This window comes from Quercus robur, chromosome 9, assembly GCF_932294415.1.
Source record: "Quercus robur chromosome 9, dhQueRobu3.1, whole genome shotgun sequence".
In the NCBI taxonomy this organism is placed as follows: domain Eukaryota; kingdom Viridiplantae; phylum Streptophyta; class Magnoliopsida; order Fagales; family Fagaceae; genus Quercus; species Quercus robur.
Genome location: NC_065542.1, coordinates 55,195,678 through 55,216,943, shown reverse-complemented (window position 1 = coordinate 55,216,943; position 21,266 = coordinate 55,195,678). Strand labels below are relative to the sequence as shown.

Below are 21,266 nucleotides of genomic sequence, written 5' to 3'. Positions count from 1 at the left end.
AGGCTCTTGCCATGCCCTGAAGGGGGGAGGGAAAAACAGAGTATATTTTCGGGAGTGAAAAGAAAAAACAAAGCAAGAAGAAAAGAAAAAAAGATAAGAAAGAAAACAGAGAAGAAAAGAAAGGAAAACTAAGAAAAAGGAGAGTTAGTTCAATGGGCATGCACCAATAGATCGGTTTCCCTCTCTCCCCCTTCAAATCTTACCTTCTTCCAAAACGCAAACAAAGACTCTTTCTTTTTGGGCAATAACCATTCAGATCCGACTCCCTCAAAGCCATTAATCCCTACGGCAAGATCTTTTTCCTGAGAGATTATTTGCATTGAGAAGAGGCGTTCTCTCCTCTTTGGCTTTGCTGCGGCAGACTAAGCTTAAAACTTAATTTATGCCCATTTAAATTAGCCAATATTATTTTCTTTATTTTTTCTCTGTGATTGATATCATTATGACTGTAATCATGCTTCATTAGCAGGGAATACATAGCCATTTGTTTAAATAAGTCAAAGTACTCTGTTTTAGTTATTATTATATCTGCCTGCCGTAACTCGTCTGTCACAATTCTGCTTGTCGTAAATTTGCTCCTAGTAGACAAGGCATAAGTTTGTGTACAAACTGGCCCAAGTTGAGTTACAATTGGACCGGCCCCAGCTCCCTTACTCAGAAACACTAGGGCCTATCACCGCAGGATGCAGCCCAGCCCATTACCGCAGGAGGCAGCCCAACATACCATATACAAAAAAAAAAAAAAAAAAAAAAAAAAAAAAAAAAAGGCCCCCACACACTCTCATTAAGGTCCGCCTAAACACATTACTATAATGAGAAAATTGTAATGCACATTTTTTATATTGTTACGCTATTGTTGTTATTCTTAATTAAAAAAAAAAAAAAAATAAAATAAAAAAAAGAGAAAAAAAAAGAAGAAGAAGAAGCAAAGAACATTGATGTCATCTCCCAAGGTTGCCAATGACAATATATATAAGTCCTCACTGGTGGGCTCTAGAAAAAAAATCCTTGAAACTCAAAGAGACTTATGCTTTTAAGTAGCCCAACATGGTGAGCCCAATAAAGAAATACGCGGGCTCATGTTGGTATTATATTTCATAACCACGGCGATTTTGGCCCATTAGCATTGATTTTTAAAATATTTAGGCCCGAAACACTGTTTGGGAAATATATAGCAATATACCACTTTTTTAGGTACTCGAGCTTGCCAAGCTCGAGTACCATGTTTTTTTAATCCACTATCGACCCATATTCAAGGAGCCCTATAGTGGCGTTTTTAAGCCCTATAGTGACGTTTTCGGGCCCTATAGCGGCGTTTTTAAGCCCCCATACCAGGTTAAGGGGCCCTATAGTGACGTTTTCGGGCCCTATAGCGGCGTTTTCCTGCAAATTTTTTTTATAAGTCCCCATAACAGGTTCAAGGGGCCCTATAGTGGCGTTTTTAAGCCCTATAGTGACGTTTTCGATCCCTATAGCGGCGTTTTCCTGCAAAATTTTTTTTATAAGTCCCCATAACAGGTTCAAGGGGCCCTATAGTGGCGTTTTTTAAGCCCTATAGTGACGTTTTTTGGGCCCTATAGCGGCGTTTTCCTGCAAAATTTTTTTATAAGTCCCCATAACAGGTTCAAGGGGCCCTATAGTGGCGTTTTTTGGCTCGAAAACGTCACTATAGGGCTTAAAAACGCCACTATAGGGCTCGTTGAATATGGGGCGATAGTGGATTAAAAAAACATGGTACTCGAGCTTGGCAAGCTCGAGTACCTAAAAAAGTGGTATATTGCTATATATTTCCCAAACAGTGTTTCGGGCCTAAATATTTTAAAAATCAATGCTAATGGGCCAAAATCGCCTCATAACCACAATATAATTTGCTGACGTGGCTGCCAAGTCATCAAGAAGTGGTGGTGGAGAAACTTGGAAGCCCAGATGAAACCATATATGAAGACTTAACCGAGTTTTTGTCTGACAATGAGTGCAGCTATGTTGTTTATAATTTGATTTCATCATTGATACGAGAATTGCTAGAAAAGAACTTTTTTTTTCTTCATTGCATGGTAATTCTAATTTTCCTCAAATAAGTCTATATGCATAGTAGTGAACTTACTACTATATTAAAATATTGGGTACATTTAATGAATATTTCAAGAAAGAAAAAAAAAAGATTAAAAACTTTAAACTCAAGATCCAAGGTATTTTTATTTAATTCTTTGAGATTAAAGAAAATAACTCTAAGAATATTCTCCTCAAAGATTGATGGCCAAATTTGGCAGGGAGAAGTAGACTTTAGAGACCCACTCTTTTGTAGCCTAGGCTTCCTTCTTAGAAACGAGTTGGTTACAAACTTACATATCAATGGTTACATCTCATTTCATTGATAGTAAAACATCTCAAACTTTTGAATTAGATTCTAAAATTTTTCCACCATCACTATCTTCAAAACTTGCCCTTTTCTTTTGCAGTTTTTTTCCCTATAATATTGTATCACTTACAACTTAATATTTGTTTCAAATAGCTGGATAATGTTTGTCTTTTTCTATTTGTTAAAGATAGATGCTAGGTTTATATTATATTATTTTATTTATTTCTCTTTAATTTCAACACTATTATTTTTTCTTCAATATTTATGCGACAGCAACAAAGTTTTAGCCCAAAAACTTTGGAGTCAATATAAATCCTCGTTAATTTATAAGGATGGATTACATGTATTTTTCTCTATAATTTATCAAATCCAAAAACATTCTCTCTCTATTATCATGTGTGTATATATATGCCTGCATCATTGTAGGTTACTTTTAGAAATTAAGCAAAGCAGATCTAGAAACTAGTCCTAGGAATGTGCCACTTGTGCCAATATATATGCCTGCATAGTGTACACTGTTTATTATTATTGTAATGTACTTTAATTTTCCAAAATGAACATTGCTTGCTGCTTCCTGTTATTTTAATTTTGGAAATATTCTAGATATATAAACTTTATTGATCGCATCCTGCACAAACTAAATGGGAGAATAAAATTATTTGCATTCCATGATGCCAACATTTTTACAAAATGGACAGAAGGTAGCTATTTCTGTCATCTCTTATACTCAATGCCACAATCAAAACGAGTCCACTTGTTTGTGATGCAATCTAGTAATAACAATATGCTTTGTCCAATAAATTATGACACAGTATACTAAACCAAGTGCTGTTATGGATTTCTTGATATTGTATAACATGTTCTGTTAGGCCTTCAGCCATTGATACATAACTTTTTTTCCTTCTTCCAAAATAAAATCTTTGGGTTAGGCGAATGCAGTATCTGGAATGGCTGTGAATGATGAATGTGAAGTTCGTGGAGTTAAAAGCAAAGAGGAATTACTGGTTTATTATTTTCAAAATTGAGAATCAAGAAGTGGTGGTGAAGAACTTGGAAAGCGGCCCAGATGAAACTTATGAGGACTTTATTGAATCTTTGCCTTCTAATGAGTGCAGCTATGCTGCCTACGAGTTTGATTTCATCACTGATGAGAATTGCCAGAAAAGCAAGATTTTTTTTCATTGCATGGTAATTCTAATTTTCCTCAAATAAGTCTATATGCATAAAGATTATTGTTTCTCCTTTGGTGTACATAGTAGGGTGTTGAAATAAAGAATAAAGGTACCATGTGTATTAAATCTTGATTAGCACTCAAAGAACACTCCAGGCAAATTTGCTTCCCGTGTAATAATGAAAGTACTCAAAATGCTAATGACAATGAAACTAGAAACTGGATTCCAATTTATATTTGGCCTGAGGCCATACCTTGGAGGCATGCAATTATATTGAAGGCCAAAAAACAATAAGCAATTCAGTATGTAACGGTGCCTAAGAAAGTTCACTTTTTAGGCACCTCATGAAAGGCCGCATCCTAAGCATCGAAGCCATCAACGCATCCAAACCCTTAAGTGAGCTCACAAGTCCTCCTCCTCCACACCCGATTACTCCCCCATCCTCTCCCACCTTCTCAAAGCCGACCTTCTCGCTACCCTACGCGAGCTCCTACGCCAAGACCACTGCGCCCTCGCTCTCCACGCCTTCTCCGCCGTCCGATCCAAATACAACAACCCGGACTTGTCCCTCTACGCCGACGTGGCCACCGCTCTCGCCAGGAAGATCTGACCGTCTGAGCTGTGACTTGGAGACAGATTGCAGTGGGGTGGGATCCAGTGTGACGACAAGGGGCTCATCAGGTTGATCACTTGATCAAGGCGGTTATTGGTGCTGATAGGAGGAATCAACGGTCAGGATTTAAAAAAGTCTTTCTTTTTTAAAAGATAATAATTGCATGAGTAATGTTATAAATATAACAATTTTCATAATATTTAAAGGACAAAATTTGGCAACAAACTTAGTTATAACCTAATACTACAATTTTACTCAATATCTTTTTATTAATGGGAATTTTGACAAATCCATCATTAAATTACATTTTCTTTTTATATCCTCTATACTTGCAAAATTTTCAATAAAATTAAAGTTTAATAAATATGTTATCAATCAAATGTATAACAAAAAAAAAAAACTTAAGGACAACCCAATAAAAATATATTTCCAACTCTATTTAAAATGCCTACAAAATAGGATACTCTCCTACTAAACCATGATTTCACAAAAAACTTATCCAAAATATATATTTTTTTTTAAATGAAAATTATGACACTAGACCAAAAAAAAAAAAAAAAAAAAAAAAAACTTTATTGCACGCGGAAAGCGCATGTGATGAGACTAGTAAAATCCTATTATGATTGAGTCAATTTTGACTCAAGATGTAATGTTTTTATCTTTTTCTTAATAAAGTTACGACATTCTTATCAATATATATATAGTATGCTTGATAAAATAAGAAGAATGTTAGTTTTTTTTTTTTTCTTCTTCTTTTTGATGAGTTAACAATACTAAGACACAAGAGAAAGGGGAAGGGAGTAGGAAATGGGAAGACAAAACTTACAGCACTAGCACTTCTAAAAAGGCCTAACCTTAGTTTTTTTTTTTTTTTGAAACTTTGATGAATCTCTCCTTTTCCCTTCCCTAAGGCCAAACCTTAATAATGATTTTTAATTCAAAATAAAATAAAACATATAAGAATTGGACAAGGTTTTTATCCAATTACTTTAAAGATAAACCCTTCAAACACCTCATATATCTTTTTATTTGATGTGAATTTTGAAAATCTAACCGATAGATTACATATTTTTTATATTCTTAACATGTATATCAAATTTCGTTCAAATTGGATGTTATTTTCTATTTAATCAATAAATTTATTTTTTATGCATAAATTTAAATCACAAAAACTTGAAATTTAAACATTTGATTGACGACATAGCTATTGATCTTTGATCTTTTTGAAATTTTACAAGTATAGAGGATATAATAAAAATGTGCAATCTAATAGTTAAATTTTCAAAATTCACATTCAATAAAATGATAAAATAAAAGTTTGAATGGAAACTTTTTTCCTTCAAAATTTTCAATCAATTCGTGATCCATGCTCATAGAGTTTAGCCTAGCGAAAGCATGTTGAGTCGTCTTCGGATTCTCTAACAACACGTCAACCCATTTGCATAGTCTTCCACTATCAAAAGATTGTACTTTAAAAGTCTTCCATTGTGTGGGTTTAGTTAACTCAACTATCAAAAGCTTGTACTTCATAAGTCTTACACTATAAAAAGCAAGTCTTTCATTTTTAAAGACAATAATTGCATGAGGAATATTATGAAGACAACAGATTTCACAATAATTGATTGGACAAATTTTTATCAATTTTTATTTGAACATGAAATTAATCTAATTTTTTTACTTATCAAATTATTAATAACTATTTGTCTTCTTGATATTTGTGAATTTTTGTGTGTGGCTCTAGACTTATTCATATACTTCTTGAGTAGGGTACTTCTTGAGTAACACAAGTTTTTTCTTCTCTTTTTTTTTTTTTTTTTTTTTTTTTTTTTTTTTTTTTTTTTGTTGGAGAAGAATTTAAGTAACATAGGTGATTGGGGAGAACTCTTCAAACAACTAAACTGTGGGGCTAGAGAATTTGTGGCCCCGGCCCACTTTACGTTAGGGTCCAAAGCCTGAGTCGAGGAGAACTATTGCCGAGGACGAATAATGAAAGTCCAAAAAAGGGGCTGAGGATATGGCCGAGGACAATCTTATGCTCGGCACCCTATAGAGCCCCTACAGGAAAGGATGAGCTCAGTGCAGGAGCAGGCCAAGTGAAAAAGCTGCCAATACTGCAATAAAGAACTCTACGTCTGACAGGTCCATGCTCTTCACCATGCTATTCAACTTTTACAACCACCCCCAACTACTCTAGGTATGGGCGGATAGGACAAGTCTCAATCCCAGAAAGTGGAGCTTACACATGGACACTGGAGGGAGGGTAAATGTTAGTATAAAAGGGAAAAAGAACCAACGGAAAGGGGGGACCCAGACCAAAAAGTCTTAAACCAGGAGAATAATGAGAACACTAAGCTCCTCGGACGAGGTCTAAAAACCGAAACCACTCACGCCGCGTCAGAAGAAGGTCTTGCTAGATACGTTAAGTTCGCCTTCATGTAAATTTCTATAGAAACCATGGTTAACCCGCTATTCGGTGACCCAGGCCTAGCCTTTCAAGCCCACGCTCTACAAATGATATTGTTCGGGCCCTTAAATGTACGGACCCAATATCTTTTTTGGGTCACTACCAATTGTGTCCTTACAATTGGCGCCGTCTGTGGGGAAGGCTTGTGCGTTGGCACAGGTGGTGGCGGAATCAAGCCTCTGTCAAACAAAGATCTGCGAAAGCTCCTCCGTTTCCAGCAACACGCTGTCGTTGCCCTGACACAAATTTCCGCTAGGGGCTACACCTCGCAGTGTCAATGGCACGGGCAGTTCTAGAGGCTTCCAACATCAGGTTAACGCCCCACACCATGGTCGAGGGGCTAATCCTCGAAACTAATTAAAAATATGAGTTTTTGGACAGAACCAAGGCACTGTATGATCCTCGGACCCGAGCCTATGGGGAAACCAACTACTTAAAGCAAAAATCATAAGTTTTGGACAGAACCAAGGCACTGTATGGTCCTCGGATCCAAGCCTATGGGGAAACCAATTACTTAAAGCAAAAATCATAAGTTTTGGACAGAACCAAGGCACTGTATGGTCCTCGGACCCGAGCCTATGGGGAAACCAACTACTTAAACCAAAAATCATGAGTTTTTGGATAGAACCAAGGCACTGTATGGTCCTCGGACCCGAGCCTATGGGGAAACCAACTACTTAAACCAAAAATCATGAGCTTTGAACAGAACCAAGGCACTGTATGATCCTCGGACCCGAGCCTATGGGGAAACCAACTACTTAAAAGAAAAAATCATGAGTTTTTAGACAGAACCAAGGCACTGTATGGTCCTCGGACTCGAGCCTATGGGGAAACCAACTACTTAAACCAAAAATCATGAGTTTTTGGACAGAACCAAGGCACTTTATGGTCCTCGGACCCGAGCCTATGGGGAAACCAACTACTTAAACCAAAAATCATGAGTTTTTGGACAGAACCAAGGCACTGTATGGTCCTCAAACCCGAGCCTATGGGGAAACCAACTACTTAAAGCAAAAATCATGAGTTTTGGACAGAACCAAGGCACTGTATGGTCCTCGGGCCCGAGCCTATGGGGAAACCAACTACTTAAAAGAAAAGATTATGAGTTTTGGATAGAACCAGGGCACTGTATGGTCCTCGGACTCGAGCCTAAAAGAGATTTTTATTATTATTAATTAATTGTTATTATAACTTCTGGACAGAACCAGGGTATTGTATGGTCCTCGGACTCTGACCCATGGAGAGATTGCCCATTAAAAATTGGGTTAAGTCCTGGACCGAATGGAAGTCCCGATCTATCCTCAAATCATCAATTCTAAGGGAACTAACGCAAACGAGTGTTTAGGCCCGGTATAGCCATACCTCGGCCCTCGGACCAGATGCCAAAAACGCGGTATAGTTCATACATTACCAAGAACGCGGCCAAGCTCCCTAGTACTTGGCAACCCTTTCGGATGGTTTATTTTAGGTTACTCCTTCTCGGATGGCTGCCTCGCGCGCAATACAGGGCATTCAGCCGTTATCACGGTTAGTCTCGTATGTTTAATCTACTGTAGGTTGATATTATTATGCTTGACAGTCGCAATAAGTTCAAAATAACAGCTTTTTGTTACAAGGGTTTTTGCCCTAAGTATCGTTCAAAATAATAATAATAAACACTCATATGAAATACATCCATTCACAAAGTAATTACTGCAGAAAAGAAAGAATATGTAGAATAAAACAGAATCATCTTTTATTAAAACAAAGAAACAGTACAGTGTACAATGAGAGGCTTAAGTAAGCCTATACCAAAAGCTAACTATAGAAGCAAAAAGAAAAAGATACAAGGAAGAGATAAATCCTTCAAAACTCTGCTCTGGTAGAGATTATGCTTGACAAGATGGCCCCGCTGATGGAAGAGAAGAAGAAGCAGAGGAAGAAGAAGTAGAAACACTAGGGTAGCCTCGGTGATGAGAAAGAAGAAGAAGCGGAGGCGAAAGGAGGCACCAGTGAAGGAAGAGAGGAAGAAGCAGGGATGCTTAGTCCCCGCCTCAGCTCTGACTCCTAACACGCAGGTGTCATATTAGCAGCGCTCGCGAAAGAGCAGATGGTACTGACGACGAGAAACCCCACTGCTGTCGCACTAAAAATCTGATACGACCAGCACCTGTTTCGGATTTTGACTAAAAGAGATGGAGGCACCGCTCCCACCTTGTGAAAGCGAAGAACTGTCTTGAGTCTGTGTCTCCCCTGTCCTGACCGCGCCATCTTAAGTCTCGGACGAACCCAGTGCCTCTGGAGCGGGTGTGGTTCCTTCACCCCCACTCGTGCCTCAAACATATCACTCTAAGGTTTGATTGCACTGGGGACGAAGACTTGGAGCACAGCTGAAGGATTAGGAATTTGAAAAGACTGAAGGGTCTGTGCGTAAAGGAAGTGACCTCCTGCCTTACTTCTTATATGGAAGGCAGGTTGGGTGGCATTTAATCTACGTAGATTTCCAAGAAGCACTACAGATGAGACAGTTTCTACTCAACTCCCAACACCGTCTACAACCATAGGATTTGGGTGGCCTCATGAAGGGGACATATTAAAGACGCGCTTCGAGCACTGAAACAGCGAGGACGCCGCGCGAGTAAATCTAGAGGAATGTCTCATAATCCGGCGCACCTCCCATGCAAATGGAGAGACACCGACATTAATGAAAGGCCGAGCTGGGCAAGCCATGACGTGGGCCCGACATCACCAAAACCCTCCTCCCCAACCAAGAGGTCGGGCAGTAGGATTTTGAGGGGCTATTGTGGGGCCAAAGAATTTGTGGCCCCGGCCTACTTTACGTTAGGGCCCAAAGCCTGAGCCGAGAGAACTATTGCCGAGGACGAATAATGAAAGTTCAAAAAAGGGGCTGAGGATATGGCCGAGGACAATCTTATGCTCGGCACCCTATAGAGCCTCTACAGGAAAGGACGAGCTCAGTGCAGGAGCAGGCCAAGTGAAAAAGTTGCCAATACTGCAATAAAGAACTCTACGTCTGACAGGTCCATGCTCTTCACCATGCTATTCAACTTTTACAACCACCCCCAACCACTCTAGGTATGGGCGGATAGGACAAGTCTCAATCCCAGAAAGTGGAGTTTACACGTGGACATTGGAGGGAGGGTAAATGTTAGTATAAAAGGGAAAAAGAACCAACGAAAAGGGGGGGCCCAGACCAAAAAGTCTTAAACCAGGAGAATAATGAGAACACTAAGCTCCTCGGACGAGGTCTAAAAACCGAAACCACTCACGCCGCGTCAGAAGAAGGTCTTGCTAGATACGTTAAGTTCTCCTTCATGTAAATTTCTATAGAAACCATGGTTAACCGCTGTTCAGTGACCCAGGCCTAGCCTTTCAAGCCCACGCTCCACAAATGATATTGTTCGGGCCCTTAAATGTACGGACCCAATATCTTTTTTGGGTCACTACCAATTGTGTCCTTACATAAACCATTAATTTGAATCTCTCATTTTTCATCCTCTTAAACCAAAACTCATTAAATAATAAACCAAAGCTTGCTTTTCATTACAAAAACATTATTATAAACTCACCATTTTAAACTGGAATTTAAAAAAAAAAAAAATTGTTAAGTAGCTTTTATCTTTTCATTAATGAGTTTTCCATGTGAGAAGATTAGCATCTTACTTATGGATTTTTGTTGATATCTTCTAATTTATTATTTATGTTTGTTATTGTACTCAGAAAATTTAATTGAAGTGCTCATTAAATTTGCACAAAGAGGAAAAAATATTTTGACGCTTATAGTTTTTTTTTTTTATATTGCTAAAAAAATATTTTCAGGAAATTTTCCAATGCTAAATATTACCATCTCAATGCTTTTTTATATTGCTAATGATAAATATTATTAACATTTGACTTTATGGGTGTTATGTCTATTGTGTCAAAAAATTTAGGTAATTGAGAAGAGGGAAAGAATTTGACTCGTATATATTTTTTAAAAATGGAGTTCTCTAGTTTTCCTATAAAAAAGACAATTGGTCTTATAATAATATGAAAGGGAGTACCAAATTTGCCGTTAGAGTCTCTCTTCTTTTTTCCCCCTAGTTCAGCATTGAACCTCTAAAGGCTTAAAGAGAGTTTTGGGGACTTCAGTTTTTTTTTTTTTTTTTTTTTTCCCTAGAATCTTTGGAGCCCCCTTACACTAGGTAGAACTTTTCAATTTAGAATTTTTTTTTTTATTACAGTACCTCTTTTTTTTCAATGATAATTCAATTTAATACTCTTGTATTAAAAAAATACAAATTCATAATCCAAAGACTTTGAACTTCTAAAGTCTTAAAAGAGAGTTTCGGAAAGTTCATTTTTTCTTGTCTAGAGACTTTAGACTTTAGAGTCTCTCTTATATGCGCTAGGCACAAGCACAACCTTCCCATTTAGAAAATTTGTTTGTTAGTATCAGATTATTACTATTATTATGTATGAAGATGATAAAATATAAAGCCTGATGGGCCTATCTTAATGGGCCTGACGGATTGGAACTGTTGGGCCTGTGTAAAGATGATCCCATGCGCTAAGAAGGCCCATCGCTGACAGACATAGTAAAGGCCCATGATCCGAAAATGGAAATCCTTGCTCACCACGCTCAGGAGAATTTGTATCAGAGTCCCACATGGAAAAGATTTGGAGATCAAGAAGAAAAGGCAACTTTCTACCACTATAAAAGACCTGACAACCTCGCAAATCGAGGTAGGCTGAATTTACCCTCTCTAGCATTCTAGAATTGTGAGAAGGATTCTAACTTGACCTTCGGAGAGTGTTTGGCCAGCACCACACCGGTGCTCTCTAAAGGTTTTCTTTCGATCGTTCTTGTTGTGCAGGTTCGCTTTGAGTCGCGAGTGCGGTGTGACCTATTGGTGATATTTCCGGCATCATCAGTTGGCGCCGTCTGTGGGAATCGAACGACGAAGCACATTGTCGCTCCCTAGACAAAAGAGTTACATGGTACTCACTCGCTCAATGACGACCACTAACGACGTTCAAGAAGAAGAAGCCCCTACGACTGCCCTTGAGAGACAGGTCAGGACGCTCGCCGCAGCCGTGGAGCGCCTCACCAAACAAAACCACGATCTGGAAGAGCAGCTGAACCAAAAGAATGCGGCGGTCAATAACCAAGGAGCGGATCAAGAAGGGACCAGCGCTGAAAAGAGAAATCATGACGGACCACAGGAGAGTAACGCCCCGAGCAGACCAGTGCGACGGGACACCAGCATCCATCCCCTGACAGATACGGCTCCACAACTCATCATCGCGGAAATGCAAGCTATGAAGGAACATATGGAAGTAATGATGAACGCTCTCAAGGGGCGAGTGTCCAGTGATCTTGACGACCTTGTCAACCGGACGGACTCGCCATTTACGACAACCGTCAACTCCTTCCCCCTGCCGAGTAAGTTCCGCATGCCAAACATGGATAGTTATGATGGAGTGAAGGACCCTCTAGATCACCTAGAGACCTTCAAGACCCTGATGCACCTCCAGGGAGTGGCAGACGCGATTATGTGCAGGGCCTTTCCTACAACCCTAAAGGGCGCAGCAAGGATTTGGTTCAGCCGGCTAGCACCCAACTCTATCAGCACCTTTAAAGAGCTAAGCGCTCAATTTACTACCCACTTCATCGGAGGACATCGGTATAAGAAATCCACGGCTTGTTTAATGAATATCAAGCAGCGAGAGGAGGAGACGTTACGGGCCTACATATCATGCTTCAATAAAGAAGCGCTCTCGATCGACGAAGCCGACAACAAGATACTGGTAGCAGCATTCACGAATGGGCTGAAGGGGGGTAAGTTTTTGTTCTCCCTATACAAAAACGACCCAAAGACCATGTCAGAGGTGCTTTACAGGGCCACCAAATATATGAACGCTGAAGACGCGCTATTAGCCCGAGAGGATAGACCCAAGAAAAGAGACAGACAAGAAGACCCCCGACAGGACCAGGGGCGGAAGAAAGGAAGGATGGGAGACCGAAGGGAGGAGAGACGTCCAAAACCCATGGGTGGAAGGTTCGCAAGTTTCACCCCATTAACCGCTCCGATAGACCAAGTCCTAATGCAGATCAAGGACGAAGGGTCCCTGACGTTTCCTGGGAAGCTGAAGAGTGATCCCAACAAAAGGTCCAGAGACAAATATTGCCGATTCCACCGTGACCATGGTCACGACACGGCCGACTGCTACGACTTGAAGCAACAGATCGAATCCCTTATCCGACAAGGAAAGCTGCAGAAGTTCGTCAGCAAAGGGAGAACGGATCAACCCCCACAAGAACAACACCCCTGCCGTGAAAACGAGCGACCAAGACCCCCATTAGGGGACATAAGGATGATAATCGGAGGAACAGCTGCGACCGGATCGTCAAAAAAGGCTCGCAAAACATACCTTCGGATGGTACAGAATGTCCAGTCAACGGGCACTGTGCCAAAGATAGCAAGAAGGGAAGGCCCCATTATCGGGTTCTCGGAAGAGGATGCACGGCGCCTACATCATCCACACGATGATGCCCTCGTCGTCAGCATACGGGCAGGAGACTACAACATACACCGAGTGTTGGTCGGCAACGGCAGCTCAGCCGATATCTTGTACTATCCGGCGTTCCAGCAAATGAGGATTGACAGGGAGCAATTAATACCGACAAACGCCCCGCTCGTTGGTTTCGGAGGGAGTAGGGTATTCCCTTTGGGCGCGGTCACGTTATCGGTGACAGTAGGAGATTACCCCCAACAAATCACCAGGGACGTGACATTCCTGGTGGTCGATTGCTCGTCCGCCTACAATGCTATTCTTGGACGACCTACGCTCAACTCGTGGAAGGCGGTAACGTCAACTTACCACCTAATGATCAAGTTCCCAACAGAGTATGGGGTAGGAGAGCTACGCGGAAGTCAAGTTGCCGCACGAGAATGCTACGTAGCTATGATGGAGGTGGAAGACCAAATCCAGGCCTTAAACATAGAAGAACACCGAACAATGGCAGAACCCACAGAGAAGCTAGAGGAGATAACTCTCGACAGTTCCAATCCAGACAGAACAACCAAGATCGGAACGCTTGCCAAACCCGCAATCCGTCAAGAGCTCGTAGCTTTCTTGAGGAGCAATAAGGATGTGTTCGCCTGGAGCCATGACGATATGCCAGGAATCGATCCCTCGGTCATGGTACATAAGTTGAATGTATTGCCCTCGTTTCCACCCGTCCGACAAAAGAAGAGAGTGTTCACCCCGGAACGAGACCAAGCAATAGCGGAAGAGGTCCGCAAACTCCAAGAGGCGAGCTGCATCAGGGAATTCTACTATCCCGATTGGCTGGCGAATGTGGTAATGGTGAAGAAAGCGAGCGGCAAGTGGCGGATGTGCGTGGACTTCACCGATCTTAACAAAGCGTGCCCCAAAGATAGCTATCTCCTTCCAAGGGTCGACGTCCTAGTAGACTCGACGACTCAACACCAATTACTAAGCTTTATGGACGCTTTCTCGGGTTATAACCAGATCCGCATGCACGAGGACGATCAGGAGAAGACTTCGTTCGTAACCAGTCAAGGACTCTTCTGTTACAAAGTAATGCCATTCGGCCTGAAGAATGCGGGGGCAACATACCAAAGACTAATGAACAAGATGTTCGCACAGCAGATCGGGAGGAATGTCCAAGTCTATGTCGACGACATGCTGGTGAAGAGCCGGAAGGAGGAAGACCACTTGGAAGATCTCAAGGAAACATTCATCACGCTTCGATCCTACAACATGAAACTCAATCCGGAAAAGTGCGCATTCGGCGTAACGGCAGGCAAATTCCTAGGATTCATGGTATCTCAAAGGGGGATTGAGGCTAACCCGGACAAAATCCGAGCCATAATGGAGATGGCCCCCCCGAGAAATGTGAAGGAAGTACAAAGCCTTAACGGCAAGGTAGCGGCATTAAATAGATTCGTGTCGAGAGCCACGGACAAGTGTTTACCCTTCTTTCGAACATTGAAAAAGTCATTCGAGTGGACGGACGAGTGTCAGCGAGCATTCGAGGAGTTAAAAGCCTATCTATCTTCACCACCTCTACTGAGCCCCTCGCAACCAGGTGAAGAACTCTTCCTCTACTTGGCTGTCTCCCCTGTCCCCGTCAGCGCGGCCTTAATCAGAGAAGAGGACAGGGTACAAAAGCCTGTATACTACGCCAGCCGGGCGCTCCGCGGTGCCGAAGAAAGTTACCAACCTATGGAGAAGCTCGCTTTTGCATTGGTCACGGCGGCTCGCAAGCTCAAGCCCTACTTTCAAGCCCATACCGTGAACGTAATGACCGACAGGCCCTTGCGAAGGGCATTGAGTAATCCTGAAGCCGCAGGTCGACTGACGCTGTGGGCAATAGAATTGAGTGAGTTTGATATCAAGTACCATCCACGTGTGGCCATTAAAGGACAGGTCGTAGCCGACTTCATAGCAGAGTTTACGCATGACGAAGACAAGGGGGCAGGAGAACCCCCCCAGTGGAGCATATACACCGACAGATCATCCAATCGGCGAGCCGGAGGAGCCGGCATCGTATTGCTGTCACCTGAAGGCGACAAGATTGAATGTATGGTCCGTCTAGACTTCCCCACTACCAAGAATGAAGCGGAGTACGAAGCCGTGGCGGTAGGACTCGACCTAGCCAAAGCCGCCGGAGCCGAAAGCGTAGTCGTTTACTACGACTCCCAAGTCGTGACCAACCAAGTAAACGGAGATTATGAATGCAAGGGGGAAAGGATGAAGAGATATATTAATCAAGTAAGGGCGAGAGTTGACGGACTAAAAGTCAAGGTCATCCAAATTCCCAGGGGAGAAAACGAACCCGCCAACCGACTAGCCAAAGCCGCTTCAGCAGAACATATGATAACACCGGGTAATGTTCTTTCTTTTGTTCAATTTTCTCCACTAATAGACCCCGAAAACATGCAGGAGGTACGCTCCGAAAGAAACTGGACTACACAGATAACTTCATACTTGAAGGACGGGTTACTGCCAGAAGAGAAGGAGGCAGCAAGAAAGCTAAAAGTCCGAGCGGCAAGGTTCGTCTTAATAAAAGACATTCTTTACAAAAGAGGTTTCTCCCGTCCGTATCTAAGATGCCTGGGGGTCGACGAGGCAGACTACGTAATGAGGGAAGTGCACGAAGGGATATGAGGGAACCATTCTGGATCGCGGTCGTTGGTGCACAAACTGATACGAGCTGGGTATTACTGGCTAACCATGCAGAAGGATGCCGAGTCTTACGTTAAAAGCTGCGACAAATGCCAGAGGTTCAGCAATGTTATCGGACAGCCAGCTAAGGAGCTAACCCCTATAACGGCTCCATGGCCGTTCGCTCAGTGGGGACTAGATATCATGGGACCTTTCCCAACGGCAGTAAGGCAGCTGAAGTTCTTGGTAGTGGGTATTGACTACTTCACAAAATGGATAGAAGCGGAAGCCTTGGCCACCATTACAGAAAAGAACATTAGAAGTTTTGTCTGGCGATGCATCGTATGCAGGTTTGGTATTCCTAGAGTCCTTGTCTCAGATAACGGAAGGCAGTTCGACAATGGCCACTTCCGGGATTTCTGCATACAGCTAGGAATAAAAAACCACTACTCATCACCCGCCCATCCTCAGGCTAATGGCCAGGTTGAAGTCACGAACCGATCCCTGTTAAAGATTATCAAGACTCGGCTCGAGGGGGCAAAGAGCATATGGCCCGAAGAATTGCCGAGCATACTGTGGGTATACAGGACAACGGCGAGGACCCCAACAAGAGAGACGCCATTCCGACTGACGTACGGGGGCGAGGCGGTCATCCCAGCAGAAGTTGGGCTCACGAGTTACAGGGTTCACAACTATGACGAGAGCAGGAATGACGAATCCATGAGGCTACAGCTGGACCTGTTAGATGAGGTTAGGTCAGCGGCGGAGCAAAGGATCGCTAGATACCAGGATCGCATGGCCAGACAGTACAACTCCCGGGTCCGACACAGAGACTTCCAAGTAGGAGACCTCGTACTCAGGAAGGTCATGGGTGCAACTAAAGACCCTACACAGGGAAAACTCGGCCCCAACTGGGAAGGACCTTATAGAGTTACGACATGGAAAAGGAAAGGAACATACCATTTGGAGACAATAGATGGAGAGAAGCTACCGCATCCATGGAATACCGAGCATTTAAGAAAATACTACCAGTAATAGTAACACGGCGAACGGCAACCAGTTTTTTTGTTATTAAGCCTTTTTCGGCATTATTAGCTTTTCTTTTAACTATTGTTTGCTACAATCTTGTCGTGCCTTTTTAAGCCCGAGGGGGCAGGCACTTTTCCTTTACGCATTTCTATTAAGAACAATCAGATACAATTTTGATCTTCTACTTGGATGTCATTACAATTGCCCACAAAATGAACAAAGTCCACATGATGGACGGATCATCCTACAAGGGTGATCACTTGAAGTCCGCAAAATGGACGGATGCAAAATAAAGTCCACAAGATGGATGGATCCTCCTACAAGGATGATCACTTGAAGTCCATAAGATGGACGGATACAAATCCAAGTCCACCAAGTGGACGGATCACTAATGTGATGAAAAACTGTCCACAAAGTGGACGGATTACCAAAAATGGTGAAAATCCAAGTCCACAAAGTGGACGGATCACTAAGGTGATAAAAAACTGTCCACAAAGTGGACGGATCACCAAAAAACGTTGAAAATCCAAGTCCACCAAGCGGACGGATCACTAAGGTGATGAAAAACTGTCCACAAAGTGGACGGATCACCAAAAAACGGTGAAAATACAAGTCCACAAAGGGGACGGATCACTAAAGTGATGAAAAACTGTCCACAAAGTGGACGGATCACCAAAAAGGTGAAAATACAAGTCCACAAAGTGGACGGATCACTAAGGTGATGGAAAAAAACTGTCCACAAAGTGGACGGATCACCAAAAACGGGGAAAATACAAAGTGGACGAATCGCTAAGTAATGAAAAATTATCCACAAAGTGGACGGTTTGCCAAACTAAATCGTATGTCCAAAAATTGACGGATCATACGAAATATGGAGTTGTCTTATACAGAGTTAACGGATCACCCAGGTCCCATCATACTTGTCCTCAAGGAAGACGGATCATCCAAATGGACGGATCAACCAATAACTATAATAATAGTACTTCTACAAATATGGACGGACTGTGCGTTGGCTAGAAATACACTCGGATAGACGAGTATTTTCTTAAATCTCTCCTTCATAAAGAGGACGGATAAATCAAGAAAACTTCAAACAGTGATAGAAAGCATAAAAATAAAGCATGGCATTAATAAACAGATAAAAGGCCCAGGGGGCAACTGTTTAGTACAAAAAGGACAAATCGTTCTAAAAATAAATTACAAAAAAGACAAGTAAAAATATCAGTCTACTTTTTTGGGTCAGCAACTTGCGCATCCTTCGACGGGACTGATTCTCCGTCACCCTGAGCCGTATCGTCACCAAACAAGTCGTCTGTGTTCTTTGAGGCGACGGGCAGAGCAGACGTCTGATCTTGATCGTTGACGCCTATCATTGACACGTCCAAATCAGGGTAGGCTTTTTTAAGCTGACGGAGTGCATCATCAAAGCCTTGGAGGAACGAACCCCCCAGCTCTCTTAACAAAGCGTCGAAGTCCCGGTATTCACGGACAGCATCCTCCTTAGCTTGACGGAGATTTTCCTTCAAATCCTTTATCTCCTTGTCCTTGGCTTCTAAAGCCTTCCCAGCTTCCTCCGTCCTCTGCTCAAAATCTTTTCTCGCCTGCTCGGACAAGTCAAACTTCCTCTCCATTGTGGACTTCCACTTATGAAGCTGACCAAGTTCCTCCTCTGTCTGCTCTGCCTTCGCCCGTACACGTTCCAGAGCCGCCTCACGGTTTAGGCATCGGTCCATTAGGCCCTTCATCATGACCAAGGACTGAAATGAACAAGTTAGAAGGGTGTTAAACAGAAGGCTAAAAAAGAAGTTGACGGGCACAAATCGACGGATAGAGTTACCTGAGCAACAGCAAATAGACCCGTCTCCCCCATAGCCTCCGTCGAATGATTGCCCAGGTCCTCATAATCCTCCGAGGAAATTATTGACGAAAGCTTCTCCAAAGCAAATTTGGAGTCATCACGGAGTAGAGGAAGAGGTTTTTCCTCGCTGGTGGACGGGGCCTTCATTAAGCCCTTGCCGGACCTTTGTTTTGCTGGGGTGACGGTCTTCGCACCCTCAGCCATCAAGCCTACGACGGGCTCCAGGGGGACTTTCTGCTGTTTATGTGGGCGGTCCGACTTGGGCGGCTGCTTCCTCTTCACTGACGACACCGTCCCCTTAGGAACCACGACCTCGCCCGTCTCCTTTTGCTTGGCGGCTAACGATCTTATCAAAGCCCTCCTCTTCGCGTCGTCCATTTCTGCAATACAGGACGGATGAAGCTACCCACATAAATTGAAAATATATATATGAAAAGTAAAGCTGACGAACTTACGTCTGTGAACTCTTTCGTCGTATTTGATGGCCTCACGGGTAGGTTCGGGACCGTCACAATACCAATGAATTGTGTTTGGATTCACCAACTTAGCCCAAGTCCGTTCTTCCAGCTTCGTCTTCTGAAAAATTCTTTCTAGGAAGGCAAACTCTTCAACGTTGAGTTGGGGGCGCCGTCTACCTGCAAATAAAAGTAGACGGTTAGAGAAAACAGCCATAGTTGACGAGTGTAATATGTCAAGCAAAAAGTGACGGGTTCATACGCGATAAATGTAAAACCCCCCAAGTTGTGTCGACGGGCAAAAATTCCGTCTCCCATGGATGGCTCATCCATCCGTCACCCTCCATGAAAAAATAGCGACTCTTCCAGTCTCTATTTGAGTCTGGCGTTTCAAAAATGACCTTCAACAAAGGGCTCCTACTAACAAAGCTATAAATTCCCCTTGACTTGTCAATCTCGTCTGAACGGTAGCAATGAAGGAATTCACGCACCGTCAGCCTCCGTTCACCGTCAGTCATTGCGCCATAGAGAATCTCCATGGCAATGAAGACCCTCCAGGCATTTGGAGATATCTGGTTGACGGATAGACCCAGGTACTTTAAAAGCTCTCTATGCAGTCTACTTAGCGGAAATCTAAGCCCCGCCTTCAGCATCTGTTCATACACTCCAACACCCTCCACACCGTCATAATAGCATTTCTCTGACACGTAGGGCAGACGGATCGGAATATGGTCAGGAATTTGAAAGTTAACCCTAAATGTGTTGAAGTGTTTCACCTTAATGACGGATGTAAATTTGTGTACCGTCCACTCTGGTAACATGATAAACTCTCTAAGTCCATCAGCACAGACGACGGGTCCCGATGGTAGATCCTCGCCGTCATCAGACGATTCTTCTACTTCGACCATCTCCATATCCTCATTTATTGAGGACAAGGAAGAGGCGGACGGACTCCTCTCTTCGCCAGGACTCTCTTGGTCTTTATGACCGGATGGGTATACTTCCTCGTATTCCGTCCCGTCATGAACCATTGACTGATTACTTGACGCACTAGACATCTCCTACAATGACGGCAAAACCTAAGACTGACGGATTTAAGAGTGTTGACGGTTGTATTGATCTATCTAAATATAACTACCAAATGCAAAAAGCTTGCACATAATAAATAGCAATACTCACCGTTCTTCGAAGGAACTAGAAGTTGAGAGTTGTATGATCGACAGTTTTGTATGAACGACGGATTGTTCTGACAACGATGACGGTTGCGCTCTGACAGTATGTTTTGGCTGTGAAATGAAGAAATGAGGATTGAGAGGTGTCATATATATACCTAGAGTGCACGGAAGACGAAGCGACGCTTCGATCCGATAGAAAACCCAATCAAAGTGCAACACGTGGCATGCTCATAAATGCTTGGTTACCCACCATAAAATAGTCACAATCCGTCTTCCCCTAGGAAACCGTCATCCTATCTTGCATAAATCCGTCAACCAATTGTGACTATAGTCTTACCCGTCATACCCTTACGTTAGGATCGTCACCCCATTGATCCTTTGTCCTAAAAGCTGACGGACCACTGGGGTGAAGGGGGCAACTGAAGATGATAAAATATAAAGCCTGATGGGCCTATCTTAATGGGCCTGACGGATTGGAACTGTTGGGCCTGTGTAAAGATGATCCCATGCGCTAAGAAGGCCCATCGCTGACAGACATAGTAAAGGACCATGATCCGAAAATGGAAATCCTTGCTCACCACGCTCAGGAGAATTTGTATCAGAGTCCCACATGGAAAAGATTTGGAGATCAAGAAGAAAAGGCAACTTTCTACCACTATAAAAGACCTGACACCCTCGCAAATCGAGGTAGGCTGAATTTACCCTCTCTAGCATTCTAGAATTGTGAGGAGGATTCTAACTTGACCTTCGGAGAGTGTTTGGCCGGCACCACACCGGTGCTCTCTAAAGGTTTTCTTTCGATCGTTTTTGTTGTGCAGGTTCGTTTTGAGTCGCGAGTGCGGTGTGACCTATTGGTGATATTTCCGGCATCATCAATGTAAATAGTAAGGGTTTTACTAATGAAAATGATACTAATTGGATGATAATTTATAGGAGAGTTTTGTGCTTGATCAGTTTCTTTAAT

General features: G+C 42.7%; 1 protein-coding gene and 1 pseudogene across 1 annotated transcript in view; one reads left to right on the top strand and one right to left on the bottom strand.

Annotated features, from left to right (window-relative positions):
• LOC126699159 (receptor-like protein EIX2) overlaps positions 1-21,266 on the bottom strand; it is a 171,203-nt gene that overhangs the window by 123,343 nt on the left and 26,594 nt on the right. The gene's annotated exons all lie outside the window — the stretch shown is intronic.
• Positions 3,232-21,266, top strand: part of LOC126699164 (actin-depolymerizing factor 7-like) — a 28,708-nt pseudogene continuing 10,673 nt past the window's right edge.